At 47.3% G+C, this 9,102-nt stretch overlaps 1 long non-coding RNA gene across 1 annotated transcript; it reads right to left on the reverse strand.

Annotated features, from left to right (window-relative positions):
• Window positions 1–330: 330 nt before the first annotated feature.
• On the reverse strand, window positions 331–8,321 carry LOC108532323 (uncharacterized). The gene is made up of 2 exons (XR_001886418.1): window positions 7,242–8,321; window positions 331–3,775 (listed from the first exon to the last, which is right to left on the reverse strand). It is a non-coding gene; the product is annotated as an uncharacterized LOC108532323 (long non-coding RNA).
• Window positions 8,322–9,102: the final 781 nt, after the last annotated feature.

Genomic DNA, 9,102 nt, shown 5'->3' on the forward strand with positions numbered 1-9,102 from the left:
TTACCACTCCTGTTCCCCAGTCTTTTTTTTAAAGTGTTGGTGAAAATTTTAGGAGGTGGAAATGGGCAATCTCATTTCTTGGGATCGTACATTGGAACAGTTCATCTAGAAAGGCAATTTCGTGGGAAGTTTCAAAAGCTCTGAAGATGTACACATCCACAAATACTCCAAGATATTCCTAGACAGGGAACACCTGGGTCAAAGATTAAGCTACAAGGAGAATCACTAGTTTTGGTTTCTCACATTTTACTTTTATAAACATGCCCAACACCAAGAGACCGAATAAACAAATTATGTGCCTTATTCAATGGAACACAAATACATAAAATGTAATTCTGCAGAGAACATTTAATGATTTGGAAAGATTTTTCACAATGCCAAGTGCAAAGGCTGATTTCAAAGCAACCCGTATTGTGGTTCCACCCATGTTAAAAAAAAAAAAAATACAAAGATCTAGAAAGCTAATAAACCAGGAGTAACAGTTGTCACTTCTGAGTAATGGGCTTGTCGAAGATTTAAAATCTTTATTTTCTAAAGTAACAATGTATATGCATTGCTTTTGTAATAAGAAAATCCACAAAAACACTGTTATGTTAAAAAATAATTTACCTAGTTTTGGCAAATGCTGCAGGGCAGGGAACTCTACAGTGATGACTGACCTGTTCTTCCCTCGCTGCTTGTGTTTCCACTCTCTATAGCTGAATGCTCACCTTTCCAGCTTCCCTGACTGCTGGGGTGGCCAAGTGATAGGAGTTCTGCCTAGTGAGATGTAAGTGGAAGTCTGCTGGGTGGACATGGAAGTTTCTGGGAAAGCTAATGCCTCCTAAAAGGTGGGGATACTTCTGGCCCCTCTACCTCTCCTTTCTTCCTTCTGGAATGTGGAAGTGATGACTTGAACAGCAGTAGTCCTCTTGTGACCACGACGTGATAAGGGTGGTGCAGCAGAAGGGTAGTCTAAGCTTTTGATGACACCTTAAGTCAATGCATCAACCCTGGACTCCCTACCTCCAGGCTGCTTGTCATGGGTGAGAATTCTGACACAACAGTTCTGGCTAGCTCAGGTTTGAAGGCTTTTGGCTGCAAGTAAGACTTAAGCTCTCTCCTCTAGGTCCTGGATCATTCCTGTGGTTCCACACTGCCTCCATGGATAGAAACAGTGCCTTATCAAGGCACTTTCTCCCTAAGCTGGTGCTGCCCTCTTTTTGGCATTCGTATCTGAATTTATTTGGTGGCTCCTAGAGGTGAGGAGCACTGCCCGTCTTTTGTAGCACAGGAATGTGTTAAGCAGCCCTTGTGCCCAATAGAGCAGGACCTTGTATGAGACAGCCAGTCAGCTGTCTCTCAAAACACTGTGCTGGGCATTGTGCCATGTGCTGGGGAAGGCAAAAAGCAAAATGGACTCATACCTTGTCCTTCTGAAGCTTATCACTTGGTAGAAAACAAGAATATGGAAAAGTCAGTTAATCCTTCGCATTGTCATTAGTGTGCAGTGTCTTGAAGAACAGGGTGCCATGCAAGTGTGTCCTGGAGGGGCCTGGCCTGGGGCTCAGGGAAGGCAGCCCAGAAGCTCTTTTCTGTCTCTAGGCTCAGCAAGATGTATCCCAAATTCCCAGGCTTGTCTGTGACAGCCTCTGCATCACAATGCCAAATGGAAAGCAGTTTTCCTTTTGTCAGAGCCCTTGCCTGCGGGCTTTATCGTCCATATATGCAAAATGAGGGAACTGGACTCCACAAACTTCCAGCTTCCCAGAGCTCAAATGCCACATGAAAGCAGCTGGGAGAGGCCACCACAGGAATGGTGCAAACACAGGCTGGCAAGGCAAAGTGGGGGCTATTTGCTTCCCAGCCTTGGCAGAGATGGGTCCCACATTTGTTCAGAGGAAGAGAGGTCTCTGCAGGGAACAGAGTATGCAGAAGCCTTAGGAGTAGGCCTGTGTGAGCAGCAGCAGGAAGGCCAGTGGGAGTGGGGCACAGAGATGGATCCTGTGTGGCAGTGAGCCGTGGAGGTCAAAGCCCTAGGATCCAGCCTGTGTTTCAAAAGGATTTCAGGTCAGCCCTTGCCCATTCTGTTTGCTCTCAGAGTGAAAAAAAATCAAGAGGTCAATGGTGGGGAGATCTGGTAATCTATGCAGCAAATTGCATTGATGGATGTGGTCTCAAACCTTGCATGTACTAAGGTAACCTGAGCAATGAAGCATTTATTTTTATTTTGTTTTAAAGTATTTTTAAATGTGTCTGACTTTTGTAATCATAAAAAAATTCAAATTGTAAAAAATGGCAAGTGGTTATCCCTAAGGATAAGATTATCAGGGACTTTCACATTCTATGCTGTATGTCAGCAATTTTTAAATTTTTGGTCCTTGAACAGTGTTTCTATCATTCCATGCCTCTAAACATTAATGGGTATTCCTCTAGGCAATGTACAAGAAGAAACAGGCAACGACAGAAGAGTATTAACTCAGTTTCATGGTCACAAAGTCAAATTACACACACACACACACACCCCTGCTTCTTCCAGTCCAGTCAGGCCTGAGGGAACAACCTTGGAGGTTCACCGCAGGAGGGTAATAGCTTTTTTTTCTTCCTTCACTTCCAGTTCTCTCTTCCCTCAGTCTCTAGTGCTTCAAGCTTGAAGGCAGGTAGAAAACTTTTGAAGGCAATCACACCTACGTTGCCTGTCGGCGGGTGGTCGGGAGAACTGTCGACGAAGGAGGATGAAGTCCCTTTGGGCAGGGTTAGCAGCACACATCTTTGGAGTCTGACAACCTACTCACCAGCTGTGAGACCGTGAGCAAGTTTGACCTTTCTGAGTCTGTACCTCACCTGAAAAATAGGAATGACACTGCTTCCATTCCCAGAGCTGCTCTGTGCTGCAATGAGACGACACAGGCCAAGTGCCTGGCACACAGTGCCAGTGGGTTAATGGGGTCACTGTCTTTGTTCCAGAGCACAAAGACCTCTGGCTCTGGAAACAGAGGGCCAGGCTGTGTGGTCTAGGACAGGTTCCTTTGCTTCCACTTCTCCAACTGTGAGATGGAGCTTCAGTGGGACAAGGCGGGGGGTGGACATTTCTGCTGCAGGTGTCCCTCACAGCTCTTCTTCACTTCAGTGGGCTCCTCCTTGATGCCACTCATCTGAGACTGTGACTGATGGACTGCTGGCAGGCGCCTAGCCCTGGGCTCTGCGGCACCCAAACCTGCTGTGCCAGAAAGTGAGGATTCCTGGAGCTGAGGCTGCTCCCAAGTTTCATCTTCTGTTGGGCCTCAGCCTCAGGTCTCGTTTTGGCTCCTGTGCCACTCCCTGGAACTAGGGAGTGATGCAGAGTCTCCGGAACTGAACCAGGATGTCAGGCAGCTGGAGAATGTTAGAGATGAGGTTTTACTGCTTATTTTGCTCTATTTTTCTATCAAAATTCTGCTATGCCTTTTAAAATAGCGATTTCAAGCTCATTGGTCTGTGTGTGAGCTTTCTTCTGAGTTTTAAGAAGACAAAGGGAATGGTGAAATGAATTTTTTTGCCCCTCCCCTTAAAAATCCATAAAAGTTAACACGAAGGTGAAATTTTTTGACTTCAGCTCTGTCCTTGAGACCCGTAAACTTTTCCTGAAATTTCAGCAGAGTGATGTGCAGTTTTCCTGGGGAGCGTACCCAAAGCTTTCCTGATAGTCTCACTGCAGTTGGTGTGATGGAGTACATAGGAACACTTGCCTTGTAGCAATGACACTCAAATTATTATATTTTCTTCATGACAGAAGCCACTTGCCTGAAGCCAGTACCTACCAAGAGACAGATGCTTGGGGTTGAAAAGGCTTTTGGCTATGGCTTTCACAAGGAATGCATAAAAGACCACCTATGAAGTCTAAGGTAAAAGGTGATAATTACCAGTAAAACAAGGAAATCTACCCCTGCCACTAGCAAAAATCCAGAAGGCTGCCTTGAGAAAAAAGTATGACAAATTTTGTCAAGTTGAAACGATATGACTGCCCAGTGTGTTTGGTCTTTATGGCACTATCATTTAAGGTCAGAGTTTCTCCAAGTTGACTGCCAATCAAATGGCTTTTCACTGCTCAGACAGAAACAGGTGCTGTAAGCTGGGCCCAGCTGACTTTTATGATCCCCACTTGTTCATAATGGAGGTAGAAAATCAAAAGCAAGGGCAACTGTGGGTCTGGGAGCATTGCCGAGCTCAAATCTCTGCTCCAGCAAGTAATGTCTCTCATCCCTGAGGTACAGGCTGGCTCCTAAATCTCTCTGGCTTTAGTTCCTCTCCTTAATTGGGGTTGTTGTGGGCTCAGATTAAATAAATGGAAAGCCTTTAAAAGGTAACTGTGCCATATACTGTGTTAAGAATTTAATAAATAAAAATCTAAGACTTTATATTGGTAGAAAATAACTTTTACCTTCCAACTTCCCTGTTATGAAGGAGAAGAGGATGTTCTGGGCATGTGTGTGCAGGTGAAAATGGGAGAGTCAGGTTATCACTGCCCAGCATCCCTAGAAATTTACTTTTACAATTCACAAAAGTTTTAAGAGAATCATTATTCAACATGCATTAGTAAACCCCCTAAACTTCCCACATTTCTGCAAATGGTAGGCACAGATGCTCCACTATTGTGGCCTTCTAACCTGTCATACTCGAGGGGTTTTCTCCCCCTTCTTTTATTTTGGTAGTTCTCAAACTTGAGTGCATTGGCCTTACCCCAGAGCTGCTAACTCAGCAGGGGTGGGTGCAGCTGGAGGATGTGCATGTCTAATGAGTTCCCAGGAGATGCTGGTGCCGCTGCTGCTCCAGGGAGCACACTTTGAGAACCACTGCTCCATTTGCTATTAAATACATTCGGGGAACTCCTTTCCCAAACTCTGCTTTTCCCAGAAGAGCTGACTGGGGTCAGCAGATGGTAACCAGCTTAAGACAAGGTGGCGGGTATAAAAGTGTGTGTCTGGCGAGCTCCCTACATCGCCAGGGCTTTTGGTTGTCTACAACTGGCCTCCAGAGAGAGTCTTATAATTTGGAATGTGGCTAGCTGCAAAGGTAGGATCCCAAGGAAGTTATAATACAGAGATTCTAAAGTCAGAGCTTCAAATGATCACAAAATCAAGGTTTTAGAAAAGGGGGAATGGACACTCTGTTTTTTTCTGACCAGGTGGCATTAAGTCAGCCTAAGTGGAAGGTCTGGAATGTTCAGGAGGGGAGAGGCTGTTCTCAACGAGGTGAATACACTTTGGAAAAGAAGCCACAATGTGAATGGAGGTCTGTGGCTCAGGGGTGGCGCTCTGGCTGGATCTAAGCATGCGGGGGAGGCAGCCCAAGGTTGTGCTCCCCTAGGCTAGCCTTGAGGAAACAGTTCTGGACAGGGGTGGGGTGAGGTGGGTGGGGAGCACAATTTGCCTTTGTGGTCTCGACCTCTGAAGTCACTGTGCAAACTTCAAATGAATTCAGCAGCTCAATACCAAAATTAAGTAGAGCATCCTCTGGATCTTAAATGGTTCTCTCATTCTCTCTCTGGACTTGACCCCATTTTATATTTTATTAGGTTTTTAATCAGGTTCCATTATGAAGTGCTTTAAACAAGGTTAGAATCTACAAATGCACACAAGGGAGAGAACACTGCCTGGTCTACCTGGTTTAAGAAACCAGAGTGGAAGCCTCTGAGAATGGAGAAGGCTTTTTTGCTCAGTCCCTGGGAGCAGCCCTGAACTTCCATCATCAGCTTTGTCCCCTTCGCGTTGGCTCCTTAGCAGCAGGAGGCAGTGGCTCAACACATGGACTCTGAGGCCAGAGTGCTTGGGTTTAAACAGTAGTGACACCAATCACCAACAATATGGATGGTGTGGTCTTGGTACTTACCTGAAAGGGTGGTTACATGACCTGCCTATTGTAAGGAGGAAATGGAGGCACCAAGTGCATGGCTAAATGTACATGGAGGGCTCAGGGCAGTGCCTGGCAGTTTCTACTCTGTAATTGCCTGCTACTATTAATAATGATGCCACTGAAAGGAAACAAAGACCCAGGGCTTCAACAAATGGCAAGAGTGTCTGACCTTGAAGGACACTGGGCTTGGGCTGTGCTCATCCATTCATTGAACAGATTTATTCAGTGTCTACTTAGTGCCAGACACTGAACTAGGCTGGAGGGTACAGCAGTGAATGAAGCTGAATAACCCTGCCCTCAAGGAGCTTATGGCCAGTGGGAAAGACACAGATTCAGCAAAGATTCCCATTCATGAATGAGTAATGACAAAATGAGATGAATGCTCTGAAGGGATGGAATTCAGCTTGCTGAGTGCACAGAAGAGCTATTACCTGACCTGGCCGCCTGGGTAGTGGGAGTTAGCTCTGTCTAAAACCTGGAGGATGGTCAGGCATCAATGACGGGAGTTTGGAGGCAGCTGGGAGCTTTCTAGATAGGGCTGAGCTGAATGAAGGCCCTGCGTCAGGGGCCAGAGGGATCTTATGGAAAGGGAGGAGGGGTGAGGAGGGGAGTGGATGTCATTCACAGGTCCCACTGAGGTTAGCGTGAGGATAACCCATTAAGCAGTTACAAGGCCAGGAATGGGAGGCATTTGCATGATTTAGGAGTGCATTTAGTGTGGCAGAGATAAGCCTGAAATGGAAGCTGGAGAGGTTGTGGGGAGACCCAAAAGCGGGTGGAAGTGGGTTTGAAGCATCCCCTGGAGTGCCTGTGACAGAGTTCCTGCCCAGCTTGCTGTCCCCACTGGATATTTTTTTTTTTTTTTTTTTTTTGAGACAGGGTCTTGCTCTGTTACCCAAGCTGGAGTACAGTGGCACAATCTCTGCTCACTGCAGCCTCAAACTCCTGGGCTCAAAAGGTCCTCCCACCTCAGCTGCCTGAGTAGCTGATGGAACTACAGGTGTGTGCCACCACACCCCCGTCTAATTTTTAAAAATATTTTTTGTAGAGATTAGTCTTGCTATGTTCCCCGAGTTGGCCACTGGAGATTCTGATGGAGCAGGTGCATGGTGGCCCTTGGGATCCTGCTTTTCCAACATGCTGAAGCTGCCGCCCATGGACCACACCATGAGTGGCTTTGGCTTGGACTCTGTTGGTGGTAGGCAAGTTGGTAACTGGATGAAGGAGACGGCAAGAAGCCCTTTCTGAAAACTGGGACTACTTTGCTTTGAAGATATTTGTCCCTAAACATAATTTAGTACAAATTTCAGAGATGCCGTTAATGATATAGGGATGGGGTGAGGGATAGAACTTTACAGAAGTCGACTCACCTTCCAGAATTCTAAGGTGATATAGATGCAGGTGGCTCTGGTTAACTCGGGCTCTATGTAACCTGGGTGCTATGCAAGGTTTGCATGGTGCTTGTTTTTATCCATCTCTCTGGTTTTCAGAGCAGCAAGATCCCTATACAAACAGACTATAGACTGGGCCTGAGTTAATCAGAGTGGCTCTGGATCTTTGTCCTATAAAAAGCTAGAGAGAGGAACATCCTCCTTTTTATTAGTGTTTTGGAAAGGACACTAGCCAACCCAGCCACTCTATCTTGAAAACTCTTGCTTGGGCTCTGAAAAATGGTGATGTCACATATAAGATTTAAGTTAGGCATGAAATACTACTCCAACTCTAGAGACCTCCATTAGTTTTCCAGCTCTGCTGGGTCCATGACTGTAAGGACCTGGGGAAAGGAAGCCCATCTGTCAGCACAGGTAATGAATGGCAGGTATTGCCTTTGATGGAGTGTCTGGCAGATCAGTGCCCTAGGAACAATCCCGTGCTTGGTTCTTATCCAGCACTCAGGTCACTGGGACATGCGCTGATGGAGAGCTGTGGAACTCTCCCCAGCCAAGAAAGGCGTTTGCTCTCCAGGGACCCTGGGATCATCTAGGAAGTAGATGCGTTACCTGTATATGTGGCTACAAAGAGCCTTCCTCTCTCCAGGAGGCCACTGTCCTATTACTAGGTCCTCCCTTTCCTCTACTTTGCCCTATTCAAAGCTACCATCACCAAGTGTCAAAACAACGGTCCCAGCTCCGCACCTAGGAGGAAATGTTCAGCTGAGTGGTGCTTAACCCTCCTGATGGCCCATAACTTCATTTTCACAGTGGAAAGCCTGGTCGCATCATTTTCTCTGTAGGAAGCTAATGTTACCAGGCGTGTCTTTTTCTTTAAAAGTAGAGCATTTGTGTTGGGGGATAAACAGCAGCCTCAGGAGGCCAGTGTCTGCAGGGGAGCTGCAGCAGCCAGCCCAGAACTGCCTGGGTTCTGGAGCTGACGGTCCTCTGCGGTGGGTGTGGCTGCCTCGCCAGAGGGCGCCCTTGCGGGTTCTGGAGCCGGAATGCTGCCTGTAGTGTGGTGCGGCCCTGGTGTTGTGAAGTAGCCGTTCTCTGATTGGCAACGGCCTGATTCACAACACCAGCTGCCCCACCACACCATGCTGGGGAGGTCTCTGGGGCAGGCCGATGGGCGCAGAGATGCCTCTGTGCTGCTGCTGCTGCTGCTGGAGGAGGAGGTGGAGAGAGGACAGAGAACAGCCAGAAGTGAGAACCAGGAAGCAAGCATAAGCCAACATTTCACTGCCCTCCCCAGCCCCACCTGAAAGACTTTTTTTGTTGTGCCTTTTGTGAACTTCCCCATCCCATAGGGGTCATGGGTGGGTATCCATGGCTCCAAGGAGTCCTGGGTCCTGAATACAAACTTACCTGTGCATTGGTATTTCTCTGGGAAAACACAGCTCTCCACAGGTTGAGTATGTCCAATGATGGGCCTTCATAGTATTTGATGATCACTGCACCTCCCAGAACAAAGTTTTTTCCCCCACCAATGCTTTTCTGGGAGAAATGCAAGGAATCCCATTATTGTGTTGCCAAACAGAAACCAGACATGGTCCGCCTCCCGGGTTCACGCCATTCTCCTGCGTCAGCCTCCCGAGTAGCTGGGACTACAGGCGCCTGCCACCTCGCCCGGCTAGTTTTTTGTATTTTTAGTAGAGACAGGGTTTCTCCGTGTTAGCCAGGATGGTCTTGATCTCCTGACCTCGTGATCCGTCCATCTCAGCCTCCCAAAGTGCTGGGACTACAGGCTTGAGCCACCGCGCCCGGCCCCTAGACATGGTTCTTACCGCGTATTCTGAGT

This window comes from Rhinopithecus bieti, unplaced genomic scaffold (assembly GCF_001698545.2).
Source record: "Rhinopithecus bieti isolate Rb0 unplaced genomic scaffold, ASM169854v2 scaffold_9581, whole genome shotgun sequence".
NCBI classification, from domain to species: Eukaryota; Metazoa; Chordata; class Mammalia; order Primates; family Cercopithecidae; genus Rhinopithecus; species Rhinopithecus bieti.